The 18226-nt window shown below is 31.4% G+C and overlaps 1 protein-coding gene across 1 annotated transcript in view; it reads left to right on the top strand.

The window, feature by feature from the left end:
- The first annotated feature begins 156 nt into the window (after positions 1-156).
- LOC126740582 (ecdysone receptor) overlaps positions 157-18226 on the top strand; it is a 176170-nt gene continuing 158100 nt past the window's right edge. Inside the window, exon 1 of the mRNA XM_050446662.1 lies at positions 157-377. The gene's annotated coding sequence lies outside the window, so the exon portion shown is untranslated. The remainder of the gene's footprint in view (positions 378-18226) is intronic.

The following is an 18226-nucleotide window of genomic DNA, read 5'->3' as shown; positions in this document are numbered from 1 at the left end:
AAATGTTCTTTCTCTCTTTTGCGACGTTTGCGCATTGACTCTCTCTTCCCCGATCGTAGAACGCAATGCGGGGCGCGGTGGAGACAGAGGAGGTGGAGGAGGAGTGAACGGACGCGCACGAGGTGCGCACCGAAAATGCAGTCGTTTCTCCTCGTTCAGTTTCAATAATCGCCGCTCGTCGCGTATCTACAAATTTTGTCCGTCTCTAATATATTATTACATACACAACAAATCCTATTCCTGTATTCTCACTCCCTCCCTGTTGTCGAAACAAAATTATCTTCTGTGGTTTGTTTGTGCCCTTTGACATTTATGATTGTGAACATTTTTTGACACGGATTATCCTGCCGCTGCCGCTATACTGCGACCAGTGACTCGTAAGTTGCCTAAATTTAGGTCGCCGACCATTGAATCGAATGTCACTCAATAACATTAAAATTTCAAGAAAACTATTCGCCGTTGCAAGACTTATTTGTGTTGTGGTTAAATTTAACTGATTTTCGGTTGCATAATGCGGCCACGATAACACAATAGAGTCGTTCTATCACGGGTTTATTCAACCTTAAACCTAACCTATATCGCGGAGTCTATGATCGGATTTTGTTTATGTTGTATAAATATGATCAGGTGTGACACATTTATTGGTGCATCCGTTTTGCAGTTATCGTTTTTTCGTGTTGTTAGTGTTTGTTTTATATTTATCTTGATATTTTTACCTTTTAATCACGTTTTATTGCGAAATATTTTTTTTGCTCCATAAAGTACCAACAACTTGGGCAACAAACTTTTTATTTATATTTATTTGCAATATTAATCAGGTTTTTTTTCCGGAAAAACGTCATAGCTTAAAATTGAAAAACATTTTCGATGTTCATGATATAAACAAATTCATTAATTGTCCGACTTAGCGTTCTTTACTTAATATACATTGTATTAAGAAAAATAGAATTATATATGAGGCATGATTTTTGGTAAAAAAAAGTTCATAATTCAGAAAACAAAGCAGGTACTTCTGGAAATTTGTAAATAAATTATAAAAATTAATCAATTATATACACAGTTTAGCGTTTCTTAATAAATGTTGGCAAAAAGTGAATTATATGTAAAAAATAATTTTGTTTTAAACAGTCATAAATTGTCTATAACGCAAAAACCAAGGAAGGCTCATTTCTACAAATTCATATATAAGTTATATCAATAAATCCATTAGACACATATTTAAGTATTTTTTGACAAATAAAATAGAATTATATGTGGAGAATATTAATTTAATAATTTTCCTAAAAATGACACAGAATGTACATAATTTAATAACTAGAGCAGATACGCTTTAGAAAAATTTGTATATTAATTTTAAAAACATCATTAGGCACGTATTTTAGCATTTTTTGATAAATGTACCTACAGGGTTTTATTGTGAAATAATATGGTTACATTTTTGTCTTTAAAGTATCCACACGTTGGGCGCCAAACATTTTATGAATATTTATTTACATATTAACTTTGCTAGGATGAATTTTGCCAATAAAATGTCCATAACTCAAAAACCAGAGCAAATAAACTTCTGAAAATTTGTATATAATTATGTAAATTAATCCATTAGACACACTCGTTTTATCATTTATTAGTAAATACACAGAGTGTTGAGAAAAATTAACATATTAACAATTCGAGAACTAAAGCAGTAATTCTTCTGAATATTTGTATATCGATTTTATAAATAAATTAATTATAGACACTTATAAGGGACTGAAGAAGGGCTTTAAAATGTCAAAAAAGGGTTAAAAATCAATATAGATAAGATTAAGTACATGATTTTTAAATAAAAAGGCCAAAAACTGACTCGATATTAAATTGGTCTCAACACATTTAGCAGGTTACAAATATAACAGCTCCAATGTTACCTATAGTTTGCTGCCAGTATCTTTCTAGTAAGTCAAAATATAATATCTCTAATACTATATGCCTATCAAAGCATATTAAAGTATTATAAAACAAAATTTTAAAAATTATTTTTAATTATAAGTTAAGTAGTACAGGCACATATTATATTAGAGATTTCCAGAATTACAATTTTCAAAATTTTAGAATTAGAACAAGCAAAATTAATGTATAAAGTCATTCATAAAGATCAGAAATCCAATGTAAATGTATTGTTTAATAAAAATGCAAATATTTACCGATTAGTCGATTACAAAATGATATCTACTATGTAGGAGTTAGGAGTAATATGGGATTAAATGACCCAATATAAGATGTACAAATCAATTTAAAAGGCATTTTAAACGAGTTAAACTAAAATATATTTAGGTATTAATAAAGAATTAATCCAGTATCGTTACACGTTTTTGTTTAAAATTATATAACCTTAAGGCCAGAGAAGCACTTAGTGATATTGCGAAATATAAAATAATATGTTGAGGTCCACAAATTGTTCATAAATCAGAAAATAAAGTAGTTACATTATTGAAAATTTGTACGTACATTATATAAATAAATTCATTACACACGGATTTCATCGTTTTTTGATTAATGTATAGGGTGTTGATAAAATTGTAGTTATATGGAAAATAATTTTGTTTTCAAAATGTCATTAAATGTCCATAACTCAAGAACCAAGGCAGGTGCACTCCTGAAAATTTATATACAAATTATATAAATATAAATTCATTACATACGTATTTTAGCGTTTTTTGATCAATATACAAGGTGTTAATAAAATTGAAATTATATATGGAAAATGATTTTTTTTTCTAAAACATCACAAAGTGTCTATGACTGAAAGACGAATGCAAATACACGTAAAATTTTGCATATAAATCAGGTGTCTTAAAAAAATTCTGTTTAATAATTTAAAAAATGAAGCCACTATATTTTTGCACCATTCGGGTGTACCTTGTATATTCTGAAATATTCCGAGTATATGATGGCAATACTCTTTAGAACGAAATCCTGTGGCAAACATATCGCGACAATAGACACGACTGGTGAATTTTAACGACTTGATGTCTTTATATCTTATGTTTAATATTCCTAAGAGGAGAGCGAGGCTTTCAAGAAGTCATAGAAATTGGCTGACACGACACAAAAATTGCATTAAAGCACCGTTAGTTGAATTTAATGCAGTGTGTGTGCAAACTTGTTGACTATTTTTAGTTTCTTTATAAGTTTGCCAAAATTTTGATATTAGTTTGCCCCATTCGACTGTCATCGCATCACGTCTAGAATAAAGCTCCTTTTTAATGTTCTGCAATAGGAACTTGTTAATAAATATTTTCAGAATATTAAACTGATCCTCTGAAGCGTGGAAACCGGATCAAGGTGTCGGGTACTTTGACGCAATAATTGTGTTTTGTGGTGTAAACTTGTACAGTTTGTACCAATAGAACTAGGAAAGTTCATCGAAAATTACTTCAGATATTTGAATTAAATGGCCGCTTGCAACTCCTAATTTCTCGTAACCGTTTTCTACTTTGAAGATTCTTATTTACGCGAAGAGACGACCGACGTGTAGGTTGAGGCGTAAATTTAAATTTAAAATAACCAAGAAACCTGATGCAGTATGCGCTGCTGCTGTGCTAATTTAATTAGGAGTAAATTATTCTCTCTCTCCTCTCTTTTCCACTCCGGAATCGGCTCGAAATAGTTTCTTGGGCTGCTATTTTTAAAAGTTTATTTAATTTTGTCTCGGGTGGCTCAGTAGGATTCACTGCCAGTCGATATTATTATTATTATTATTATTATTATTTCAGTCTATTTCTTTTTAAATTCTCTATCACGTATTAAAATTAATAACGTTTAAACTGGACCACCCTGTATGTATTATGATTTTGAGTTGTGACAATTTTAGAAATTAAAAGCTCTTAAAATTTGTATTAGTAATTAATGTTTAGGTTCTAAACTTGTAACTAGATTTAATATTGCTGATGTTTTGGCTCATCTTAGGCCATTCTACAGACACTATAATAATTACCAATAATACAATAACTGAGTAAGAATAATTTGAATATAAAAAATAATACAACATATTTTAAAGCGTTGTAATGGGTTTGGCTTTAATATTTTATATAAGACCTAGGTTCATTACAACAAACAGTTATAATATGCCTGAGGTCCCTTCAATAAAAACAAAAAATGCCCCCAGCAAGTGCAATAATACAACAAAATAATACTAAAACAGTAAACGTACGAGTACGTTTATTTTCTCTCTCTCTGGTGTTTATTTGTATATACGGCGGCGAGAATAAACAAATTTAAACAAATAAAGGAAGGAAGTCGTACAGACACATTCATGTATGCATTACGTGCCATGATAACAAAACAAAAAAAAAGTAACATACACACGATTGAATTAAACTGTGTCACTTTGTCATTGTGATAAAGCGGATGGCGACGAGCACTTTTGCTTGATTGGAAAAATTGTTTTTACTGAATTATTAGGAAATGTCTTTTTAGGTAGGTACAGACATCACAAGTTAATTCAATGGAGATTCGTTTATGAAAGAAAAACAATGGATATCCATAGGATTATACAAATTACCATTAAATACAGTTTTCCCCTGGACAGATAATTCCGGAAAATGTGTACATAAATTATATAAATAAATTCATTGGACACCTATTTTAGCGTTTTTTCATGTATACACAGGATGTTGAGAATTATATATGGAAAATTATTTTTTTCTAAAAACGACAAATTGTCCATACATAATGCAAAAATAAAAGCAACTACACTGTTAAAAATTTGCATCCATAAATAAGTTCATTAGACACAATAAAATTATTAGATTTTTATTTGTCCTTGAATGTCCTTGAATAAATATAATTCTCAATTATTAGATGGAGGTTCTCAATTATTGCAATGTGCACTTGAATGGGCCCAATTATTAATTCTCCCTCCTCTCTCCCACATGCAATTTTCAATCTCTGTCCTACACAGTTCGCATAGTCTAGACCAGATTTTAAGTCTGAGCGTGATGTTGATCAATAAATTTATTTTAACCATGACTATGATCAAGATAAAAACTAAAAATTTTCTTAAATAACAACAATTAAGGGGTGTTTTTGAGCCATTATACGCAAAAAGTTTCATTTGAAAGTACAACTTTGCGTATAGAGAAGTTTAATAATTATTTTTAATTTGGGTTAAATTTTTAATATGTTTCAGGTAAGGGCTTAAGCCGACCTTGCCCCTATTATGAATTTTTTTTAAGTAGGTTAACCCAACGAAAAAAGTCACAGTTAGCAAAACAACTTTTGAAAATTCCCTAAAAACTTATTTAAGATCGCTGTATTCTTGATTCTTAATTAAGATAATTGAACCTCAATTCCTTCCATTCATTTAATATTTTAAGTAAACTAATCACCGTGGTCTCAAAATCTACTTCTATGGTGCCCGTTGAGTGCCACTTGTAACTCAAGTTTTATTAGCATGACCCTTAACTAAGTTAATCGAGCTCTAAGGTCTTTTATCTATTTGAAATTAAATTAATAATTATTTGACCCGTTAAAAATACTTGCACAAACTCTCTGCCATTGTTGCAGTTTATCTTTAACTGAACTTTTCCTAGCATATGATTTTAAAATATTTGAACTTCAACTTTTTTAATTTATTTCATATTTGGTTAAACCTCTTTTAATGACTGGTTAAAGATAAACTGCATGATTGGAAATATTTTTTATAATTATATTATTTACTATAATTTTGTATATATTATTATATCCATGCATATTGTTTCCGACTCATAAAGCTTAACTGACAATTAAAAACTAAAAGTTATTTGAATTGCGGTAATAGAATTTGGATAAGGTTAAGAACAATTTGCATCTCTAGAAATGGATTTCATTTTTTATTTTTAGATACATCCAAATGTTGATTTTATTATAGGCATTTGAAATCATTAGTCCAGGCACTTAGAATCACTTATAGTCCATGGATAATCCATTTAAGTTTTTCTACTAGAGTCAATATTAAATTTTTTGATACATGCAAATTGTGTGTGACCTTATGACTCTAAAATTATTTCAATTATGGTAATAGAACTGCATAACTGAAAGTGTGTTTATATAAGTTTCTCCAGCTTAATAAAAATATCAAATACATAGAATGCTTTATGGCTCAATTAGCTTATAGTTAAGGGTAATGATAACAAAAATTGGGACAAGGACAAACTACATTTTCGGACATACATAATTTCTCCTAATCAATCCATTATTGTTGTATGCATGCATTTTGTCTCTGACCCATAAGGTTTAAGCTAAAATAACCTGTAAATGTGGTAATTAAACTTCAGTAAGTTTAAGGACAATTTGTTTCTCTAAGATATAAGTTTCGTCATTTAATTTCCAGAATATCCAACCTAGCTTAAACTGCTGAACTAAAAAATAAATACTTATACACTTTAATAATGATACAAAATCTGTTGTAATATATCAGTCTTCATTCATCTGATACACCCGTTATTTTCCTTAAGAGTCTTACGTCGACATTAGGGAATGATTCTGTATTGACAAATTGATGCTTAAAAAACTTCAAATTACAATGGGTTGAACACGTTGACCAAAAATTCTCGTTGTGAGAATTTTCGAGAATTTTATATTCATTGAAAAGGATGAAAAATACTTTCGAACCCACTATGCGATGTTCATCGTCATAATCTCTGTAATCTTGTTTTGACAACCTTTCATACCTTTAAATTCACACTGTATTTATAAAGAGTATTAAACTGTGACACGAGGACAATATAAAATTAAAACCCCACCTGCATACCTCATCTGACCATCTGCCGAAATATTAATTATAAAACAATAAATAGTTAAAGTCAAACCCACATTTGAAGTGTAACAATGTGTACGTTTTCCATTCCCGAACACGTGTTTGCCATAACATTGACCTCCGAGAAGGACACATAAATTTAGAGACAGTCACTATCCCAAACTAAAATAGACTTCAATTTTCTTTTTTGCGCTCATTTTAGCGCGGGTACATGAAACAGCGTGTTTTTTTGTTATTATTATCATGAGGGGCGATATGAATTTTATGACGATTATTACCAATGTAGACTCTATCAAAGTTTACAGAATAAATTTAAAGAATTTTCTGAAATGTGACTTTCTATGGCATCTTTGGAAAGCATTTTTCAAGATGATGTATCAGTCGATCCTCCTTTCTATTCAGTAGAGTCAGTATGTTTGTTTTTGTTCCTCCTTCGTTTTATAGCAACTATTTTCATCGTTTTTTTTATTCAGTGTTTCGTTCCTAATATATAATCATTCAAAGTTTTTAAATTGTCACCCTGTATATTGATCACTTCTAGTATGCAACTATAAAAAATATTTTATTTATTCTTCTGAAATTTTCATAAGTCTTTCAGGTTTTTCTGGAAGTTTTGTTCTCTTTGGGCTATTAGTTATTTGAAAGGTCATGCTGTCACACTCAATTGGTTTGTTAGTTTTTGAGTATCCCTAGATCGATCTTTTGCAAAAAGTATACAACTCTTAAGCCCCCTTGGGGTCCTCATCCCTGAAAATTTTAAGTCGTTTGAAGCTTTTGAATTTGAGTTAAGGCATTCCAAAGAATTTGACAATATATCCCATGGATTGCGCAGTGTGCAGATTATTGTGTTCCAAAAACTCCGAATGCCTGGAAGAAGCTTATGAGTACTTTGAAGACTCTTACAGGCAGTAAAGGTATCTCAGGTTCTTGAAATCATACTGAACTCATCAGACTGCCTGGGCAGCAGTTAAAAGAATCATTCTTCTGAAATTTTCATGTCTTTCATTTGAGCTTTTATTGATGAAATTTCCACTTTCAACTGCCTGGAAGAGAAATATGTTTTACTTATTCTAAGCAGTTGAAAGAATCGTTCTTTTGAAAGTTCCATACGTCTTTCTGGAATACAGGAATTGTAATGGAGCATAGAATGTTTTGAATCGCAGTAAATATTGAAAATGCGTTTGCCTCGTTCTCAAGGTCTCTTTGCCGTCCTCGTCTATAAAAACGAAATCGAGTTAAAATGGTCGACATCCGCGAGGAACAAAGTCAAGAGCGGTCCTTGTAACCTCGTTATGGCCTGCATCTGGAATGTGTAAACACGCCTGGAACGGGCCAAAGCGCTCGTTTTATTTATAAACATCCAGCGGTCGCGTTTGCTACTGTAGTGCTGCATTTTCAATTAGACTTATATATGATTTTCATAGTACGAGGCGATACGTTTTTTTGAGGTTATAATTCATTTCGAAAGTCGATTCCTATGAATAATCGTAATGAAATGATGGTTCTTTTAGTATAGTATTAATTATTTTGTATGTGTAAGATATATGCTCTTTTCTACATTGAACAAAAGATTACAAATAGAAACTACATTTGACAAAATGGCAAATCATACATACTCAGGACAGCAGAAATAATATGCAAAATAGTTAGCGCTTAATATCCACTTTATGTATACATACCATGCTTTTCTTTGAAATTCCCAACCATTTATTTTTTGAACGGGTCAAAAAAAATTTTTGAAACTTGGCATAAGTAAAAATTTAAATAGAAAGGGGGGACGTGTGGTACCTCATTTTAAAGGTCTCAATGAGTACTTTATAACCCTGAAATATTAGACCCATATCTTAACTCGTTTCAAAATGGCGGCCTAATAAAAAAGTTTTTTTTTTATTTTAACGTTTTACATTTTTATGATTTTTGAATAGGTAAAAATCAGTGTACGAAAATAAATGCGTTACTATTTTATTTTGACATAAAAACGACAATTGAAATTCTCTATTCTATTAAAAACGTTAATAAAATCGCAACAGTGTATTTTTTTGGCTGTTACTTTTAGACAGGTCATTGAGACCTTTAAAATGAGGTACCACACGACCCCCCTTTCTATTTAAAATTTTTTCTCAAGATGTCGCCCAGCCGCCATCTTGGAATTTACAACTACCTAGTTTACAGTGAAAAATAGTATCTATAGACCAATTTACTTATGCCAAGTTTCAAAAATTTTTTTTGACCCGTTCAAAAAATAAATGGGGGGGGGGGAACTTCAAAGAAAAGCACTGTATATTCTAATTGGAGTTATCTAGTTATAGTTACAATAATTATATTTGATTTTTCAAATTTTCAAACATTCATCTACTCGACCTTTCGACTTATGAACACTGAATGATATTTATTGGTAAACAATAAACTTTCAAATATAATTCCATTTTTCTTAAGACTATGTATATTTATAAAAAAACTCTGAAATAGGTATCTAATGAATTATATGATATATGAATAAATTATATGATTTACATACAAATGTTAAAAAGTATATTTGCACTAGGTTTTGAGTTATAAGATGCTTGAGATTGTCTAGTTAGTATCTCCAAATCCTTGAGGGCACTAAACCGTTTTCACGTGAACGACGTCAGCAATACCCGTATTAACTAGGGAGAGCCCTTAATCTTCAACTTTGTATAATTTCCATAAAACTCCTTCACCTCCTCCTCCGCCTCCTCGCGTTTCCATGTCATGCAACTGTGCGTCCTTTTCGTGCCAATGGAATAAGCGGGTCGCTTAAAAATAGATTTTTCGTTCGATAGTTCAACGCGGTTTATGTTTTCCTGGGATCCCATGGATATAATAAACCACAGTCGGTTTTAAATGATTCAAGTTTCTGTGTTTATACCATCATTTTTTTTTCTTTCCTATTTCATCTAACATTTATTATCAAGTAACGTATATATAGATGTTACTATTGTATAGGAATACATCATGAAATGTAATGCCTGTCATCTGTTACGTTAGATACAAATTACAGTAGCTAATATATTTTGTATTCTTGGATTTTCTATATAAATATAACACTAGCTCTAACGCATTTGAATAATGGATTCTTCAACCGTAAAAACAATTTTTTAGCCACAAATTACTGTTTTGTGAATAAAATTTCTTGCATTTTTCTCAACACTCACGCTAAGCAGAAATTTAATCAATGTATTCATATTAATGAACAACCAAATATCCAACAATCTATTTCCTTTAATTTTTAAATTGTGACGTTTTTAGGAAAATAAAATCAGTATGTAAATAAATATTATTAAAATGTTTGGCGCCCAACGTGCGGGTCCATTAAAAGCAAAAAAAAAAGATGATAATATTTTGCAATAAACCTTGCACATTTATCAAAAAATGAAATATTTATTTATATAACTTATATATGACATTTCAGAGGTGTACCAGCTCTAATTATGAAGTTATAAGCAATTTATGAATTTAAAAAACGAAATGCCCTATACATATGATTCCAATTTTCTCAAGCTATATATATTTATGAAAATAGATATTATAGTCTTCATTTATTATTCTGGATGGAATATACTTTAAATGCCTGGAAGAAATGAAACTATGTAGCCTTTTCTTCAGACAATCAATAAGGAAACCTGGATCACTCTTAAAAAAGAAATTGTCTATGTGCTCGAATGGATTGAGATAATGTAATATTCATTTCAGAACCTTAAGAAAAACAAAAAAAAAACATTTTTCGTTCAACTTTTATGGTACAGAAAAATGCCTAAAAACCTTTTCTTATTATTAATATATCAATTAGATTCTTTTGTATTTAAAGCGATGGCGCTGACGAGTCTTGTAAGCAATTTTACCATATATCAGTTAAGAAAGGACTCATTATCTTGCGATTCTCTTTCATAGGGCACATAAATTGTACCTTATTCATTTATTTTCCAATCTGACACACTAATATTATTACAAAAAATCCCACCAATACACTAAAATGTTTATGCCAAAGCGGTTTCACTATAATAACGTTTATTTCCCATGAATTAAAACGGTTTTAAACACTAAGAATTTATATATTTATTAGCTAATAGGAGCGTCTCTAAATATAGTGTTTGTTTGATGTTGTGTTTATTTAATATTTAATACTTTTCAACTAAATCCTACCAATAAGAGGATTTTATCGTTCGCCTAGAAACGAAACGAAACCTTTTGTGTGCAAATGGGAGAATTATTATGCACATTCAAAATAGAAAATTGCGAGGGAGCGAGTGAGAAGGAAAGATCCGACTGCCACTGTCTCACTAAATTTAGTGTCAGTGCTGTATATAGGTTAGTTTTGCACAGTATTCGTATGTTAATGAAGCTCTCCATATATCAGACTGGCCGGATGTTGTGAATAAGTGCAGCAGATTAATTAATTTGTTTGATATTTTTTATGACAGCACAGCGGGAGTTTTAGTAGATCAAATCCTCCTGCCACGAAGTCGGACTAATATAGAATTCTTTAAAAGCTTATTTGAAATAACAAGTACCCGCCCTTAAAGCCATTCCAGGAACCTCTAAAGAAACATTCCTGAATTCCTGAACTAAAACAATTGTAACAATTCTGTAAGCAAAAAACAAAAAATGACTCGTCTATATTTAGAGGAGACTGTGGTGTAGGAGGCGAACTGGTTATCGTTGTCTCGCTTGATGGATGTTTGAATGAACCAACACAAAAATTATTATTAAGAAGCAAAATATCGAAAATAAAAAAACAATATTTAACAGTAAATCCCGCGGGCCTTCTCTCTCGTCTATTACTTTTAAACTATTTGCAGAGGCGTTTATGTGCGGCCGTCAAGTGTAAGTGGTTGGCTTGAGTCGAGGGCCTTCGAGCCTCCCCGTTTTAATGCATATTCCTTTTTAGATGTCTACTCCTGCTGATGCTGCTACTACTACTGCTCCTTTTGTTCTTTTTTTTTACTCACTTAAGGCGATTAGACTTGTTTGTTGTCGAGGATATTGATTAAAGGGTATATAGGTAAGGGAACTAAAGAAAGACAAAAAGAAAAATAGAGAAGGGTCTTAATCAATGTACAAAAAAATGAAATAATGTCAAGGTATACATAAATATAGATAAAGTCCAAATGATATTTGAACGAATTATTCAATGAAACGAGTTGAACCTCGTTGTTAAGCCCCGCGATTATATTTCAATTTCATCGTGAAATCGTCATTCATAAGTATGACACAGTATTTCTCTTTTGGTGCACAAATAAGCGGAGCCGAGCTATACTTAGATTAAGTAAAATTCATGTAGTTTATCCAGCACCACGAAAAACACCTATGACAAACCAGTTTTATATTATTAAGCTATTTAGTACTATAATTAGATAGTAAAGATTGTAATAACCCCGCATGTGTTAATATATCAAGACATATAATGAATACACCCGACTGCCAGGGCATTGAATTCAGGCTTGAATTGTTAGTTATGAATGTTACTTATGACATGCGCTTGGATTCGAATGTCTGTTTTAGTACTAAATGTACGAAGAAAAAACTTCTTATATTAAAAAAAGGGCGATTGGACTTAATACATTGGCACATAGAATTTACTAAATAGAAAATATTTGAACTTGTTTCATATAAAGGAAGCCCTGAGGATTGATTTGAAGGTAAAAAAATGGTTCTAAAATAAGTTTTTGAGTGTTTAGGGCAGTTTTGGTTAGGGCAATTTTTTTGCATATATTTATTTTTATTGTTAAAAAAAATGACTGAAAGAAAGACCATTTCTTTGCCAGTAACTTCTTATTATATAATTTTTGTAACTCAGTAACTTTTTGGGCTAAAGGCAATTGGTTTTACCAAGGTCCAATAACTACCAAATTTGATATATTTGAAACATGGTCATATCTTTATTATTTAGCAGACATTTATGGCCATAACTTTGGAGCCACTTGGGTATATTTACATCATCTTTTTACACTAATAAATAGAAGTTTCTAAGGATGCGTCTGAGAGTAAAAATGTCATTTTTTGGTCAAGGAATTGGATGGGTTTTGCCTTTTTCACTTTTCTCTTCAATATTCTCATGAAATAATTAAAATACTCTCAAAAGAGTTTTACTTACATAAAAACTGTTTCTTTCCAAATAATTTGACATATAAATGCATTTTAAAGCTTTAAAACTTTCTGAGTTAAAGGTAATTTTGTCCACCAGAATCCAGAAACCACCAGATTTGAGGTTTTTGAATTAAGATCTCTATTATTAAGCGGATATTTTTAGTAACAACTTCGAATTCAGTAGGAATATTTACACTTTTTTAAGTAGTTTAAACAGTTTTGGTTGAAGTAGTTTTTTTTAATTTTTTCACTTTTTCTCACAAATTAATTGAAATATTCTTAAAAGCGTATTACTCGAAAAAAGGCCTTTTCTTCCCAAATAATTTCATATATGAACGATTTTTGTACTTCAAACACTTTTTGAATGAGAAGTGATTTTGTTCATCAAGGTCCAAGAACTACCAAATATGAAATAGTTAAAACTTGAATTGCAACAGATTTTAGAGCAATTTTAATTGTTATTTTTTAGGAAATCCAACTTAATATTCACTAATAAACAGTTGACTTTAACTCATACTTTCAATTCTTTGTTTGATACAAGGTTTTAGGTAAACCAAGTCGATATAATTGAGGCAGTTTTAATCTCCACATGTTACCTAAAACACTCCCTTTTTTCACACAATCCTTTAAACCGTTCTCTTAGAAAGGAAGCTGAAAATAGACCCGTTAGAATTTACGCACAGATAGAATCGCTAAACGCAGTACTAACGTGTAATTGTTGGAACAGCAGATAGAAAAAAAATTTGAAAACGAAAAGTGCATACATAAATAATGTATTCCCGATGCGATGGAAATGAAAATGATACCATGCATACCAAATCGGTTTCTGAATGATCAGCGTGTATATGCTGCTTGTTTTGCCCACGTCTCTAATAAGAATAATCAGCGATTGGATATTTATTATTAGTTCTAAGGATGTTCCAGAAACTTTAAGGATTAAGTAAATAGAAAGCAAGTAAATAGAAGCGAAAATGAATAGTGTCTGTGTGTTGATATTTTGTAAGTGACCTGCCATAACCGCATTAACGGACCAGAAAAAGGCTCGTGACCGACACACTCAACTCTCACACAAGAAAGTTCGTTGTACACCGCGCAACTACGTCCATAAATATGATAAATAATTAAATGATCGACCCGGCAACGGCAGGTTTACACTTTTTATTATTGAAACTCCGCTTGTTTCATTTGTTTTTTTTTTCATGAGAAACAGACCTCATCTTAGAAAATGTCGAATTTTTCACTTATATTGTCAAAAAATTTATATTTTTGTTAAGAAAAAAAAATTTTAATTGTGATTATTTAACTCATTTATCACAGATATTTGCCATCTTGCTCCCATGATAAAATAACCATAATTTAGTACTCTTTATTTTAATTTATTAAATATTATAGAAGTTTCGTTGTTCTTTACGTCAAGACGGATCAAATCAAGAGTAACGTGTAGGCCCGTGTATCAAAGGAGCCTAACACCCGATAACAATAATTATTCAATTTACCGACACCGACACACAAATGCACGATGAAAATTGCATCGATCTATGTCACTGTCGTTTTTGACGCCCACACGAGGAAACCCAATAAAAATAACAGACCGATTTGTTGACCTTTTGACGCACTTGAACTTGACTCCGCGACAAATCAGACCATGTTTAATTTTAAGAGCGAGGCCGAACCTACTGAATGTCCCAAAAATCACTTCAGCTTTATAATCTTGTTGATAGAAGAAAGAGACAAATTAAAGTAAATTTTCGTTAAGTTGGAATGCGACAGAAAATGGACGTGATATGGTTAGTGGCATCAGAAATCTGATGCAACAGTTTTCAAAATTAAAAATGGCAATGATGATAGAATCGAATGCTGCAGTGAATGCTACCTACATTAATTATTTTAGCCACCACACTTAATACATGCTGAAGAATACAAATGGACGTCATGGAAATTGGCAACGGTCTAAGCAAACTTAAATAGCTTAAAAACTATTAATAGAGAAAAAACTAAAAAAATCGAACCCTAAGAAAGAATTGCAAAATTAAAGTTAAAAAAACTTGAAATTCAGTGGGATTTAGTGATTTTTTAGTCCCACTGTTGGGCGCCAAAATTACCAACAAAACACCATAGAGTGGAGTGGGTTTTCCAAAAAATCGATATTGTTTAAATGTTATTAAATAATAATTAGAGGATTTTGGATTCCAGGAACCTGTCCATGTCATTTAAATAACATTTTTGATTGTTTCTAAGGAATTCTAGTGTTTTTATTTAGACAAATCGTAAGTAAAAAAGGCATTTTACGAATAATATTCGGGCATTTAATATTAATTTGTTTCTTTAGTACATTTTCTTATTAATTTGATCATTGGGAACCTTTCGGTTAATCAAGCCCATAAAAAAACTTTCTCTACGATTATTATTTAGGATTTTCATTATATTAGTGGATTGCTGCGTTTTTCAATTTTCTTGTTTCATTTGGTTTTTGAGTCTTATTAATACTATTTACATAATTGGAAAAAGCAAAGAAAGCAAAATATTTTTTTTTTCACAAAAATACATTAGTGTTAACATATTAAATACAAAAGATTTTCAAAATTGCCCTAAATATTGAATGTGTTGGTCAAATAGTTAAATAAAATTTGTTTCACCTAAAAAATTGATATTATTTAACTATCTAGAAAATACTCAACTGTTTTAAATCAACTCCAATGCTTTGCGAGGTCCAATTAGTCACTCGTCAAATCTCGAATGAGTTACATTGAGTGTTTTTTGTTGTGGCGAATTTTAGAAATCGAGGAAAAATAACTGAAATGGTTTTAAGAATCTCGATTCCTAGCCATTCCCCAATTCTATATCGACCTGCTACAATTTGAATATTAAATGTGATGTAACAGCAGCAATTTTGACCCGAAATGAAAGAAACCGAAGGTGAACGAGCGAAGGGGGCACCCGCGACCCACATGACCTCAATTGGCCGTTCCACTTTGCAATCAGTCGTCATCGATCGGCGTTTTACTCGCATTCGAAGAACGATCCATGACCCCAACTTTGGACGATACAAACAAACATTCTCGACATCCCCTACTTCGGGTATTTTTTCCATTCGGACTACATCTCGGGTAATAACGGAGTGGATACAAGCGACTTTTCAATTTCCCTTACCGCAGATAAAATCTAATACTGATTAGATCCGAGAACAACCTGCACGCTGCCACTAAACGTGATCACGATAACCAATTAAAACAGTGGAAATATTTATGCTACGTTATTGGTTTACGTCATATTGATTTCTCGCTTAATTGAAAAGTTTTTTTTCTCTCTCTTTAGATTGAGAACTTAGATTACGTACATACGTGGTGTAAACATAGAAGAGGCCTCTGTTTTCTGGAAAATACCTATTTATGTTGTAATTCCTTCCTTACTATTTAAGATAAAACCGTTGAATTTTAATGAACTTGTCATATTTACTAACCGTTTCAAGGATCACTAAAAAAACACACATTCAATAAGCATGGAGGCGTAATTGACGCGCACCAAATGCAACAAAGTAGCACAAAGGTGTATAATATAATTGATGGCCCATTTCCGTACATGCTAACAATGAAATTTGTCAACGAACGTGCATATCTCAAGTTCGATTTAGTCTCTATGCATTTATTATTTGACGCGACAGCTGATGAAGAAACAAAGCAAACAAATCGGTTGAATACTTAATTGAATTATATTTAGGTGAGTTTTCTTCGAATTTTCTAGTTCGTTTTATGCGACTGTTTTTGAATTCTTTTTTTTTGTATGGAGCCATTACTTGAATATTTGCAGCTTTACTTTCGGTTATTTCTACTCAAAATTGTTGTTACATGAATTTCTGAAGCTCATTAATTCATTTCAAGTGCAATAGTTCAAAACACATTCAGTGTAGCGCACTCGAGATTTGACAAGTGAATACTCTATTTAGTTTTAAAATAGTTGACTATTTTTCAGGCAGTCACTTCGCACTGATTTCTTCTTATCAACTGAGGCATAGAAAACATTTTTTTATTCCAGGAAGTTGAGCAACTAATTCATTTGTTTTAATTCTAGATAATTGATTTTTTTTAATTCACTTATTCCTGATTCTTGCATGTGCATTCGCCCTCTTGGAAGTAAATACTATTAGTATTACTATTTTATTTTTGGAAATTGGTGCTTCCAACTTGGAAGTTCCAAGTTTCCTTGAGATAATTTGAAAACCTAAATAAAAAATTGCATAATTGAGATTCAGTTAATCGTGTACTTTCTCACAGCAAGTATTGACCTAAGCGGTTTATGAGTGCGCGTCTACCTGCAATCTATCAATAGTAAAAACGATCTCAAGAGGGCGTAATTTTTTTCGACTATAAATCACCGAGGTGCAGTACGTCGCATGAAAAAGCCAATTCTATAGCCCGAGATGCGTATTAGTACCGTCCGGTCCCCTCGTAAAACTTGACTTGATTTATTGTGATGCACGCAATCAACCTTTCATTTGTGGACAATTTAATTGCGATTTTAATCAAATTTATTGTTTATTAAGGTTTTAGACCCTATCGAATATATAATATGGCACTTTGCCTGTATTATGTATACCAAATAACTTCGATTGTCACATGAAAGTCCAGGAGTAATTAAAAGGGAACAGAAGAAGAAAAGTAGTTGTTCTACTATTGCACGTGATCGGATATTCAATTTACTGCTGCTTGACACGATTGCAATATACCTACTGTAGCAGAGGAAACATACCAGGCTCATTTATTTCGACTAACTTAACAGTAAAATTACATTTTTGGCACAAAACGTTTTTAAAAATTAAAATAAATCCATTGATATTGGTACTATTTTTCAGCTTATTTTTTCCAACTATTTCACTGAAAAAAAGCAGATTTTTGAAACCACTAACCATTCTCTCAAAATCCAGTTTACTTCTCATGGTACCTCAAATAACTAATTTAAGCATAATATTAAAAAGAACATCCCTTAATTATAAAAACCTCAAATTCACTTTAAAAAACAAAAACTCCAACATGGTTCGTTAACACCATAACCATCAGCTCTCAATAGTTTCCGGTTTATGGAGCTTTGTTTTCTTTCTTAAAAATGGCACAAGGGGGCGTAATATTCATCGTGCCATCCTGGCTCATTACCCGCTTTCTCCATATAAACGGGAAACTTTTATACATGCAGCGGCAGTTTCACATGCGAGTCCGTTTATTAGATAAAGAAGGGAAAAGTTCAAAGGTCAACAACAACAAAACAGTTTTGGAATTGTTTGTTACCTACTACAAGATAATTTATTTCATGGTGTAAGGCATGAATGTTAGATCATATAAAAGTGGAAAC

Source organism: Anthonomus grandis, chromosome 9 (assembly GCF_022605725.1).
Source record: "Anthonomus grandis grandis chromosome 9, icAntGran1.3, whole genome shotgun sequence".
Taxonomy (NCBI): Eukaryota; Metazoa; Arthropoda; class Insecta; order Coleoptera; family Curculionidae; genus Anthonomus; species Anthonomus grandis.
This window is presented reverse-complemented; position numbering and strand designations above follow the sequence as displayed.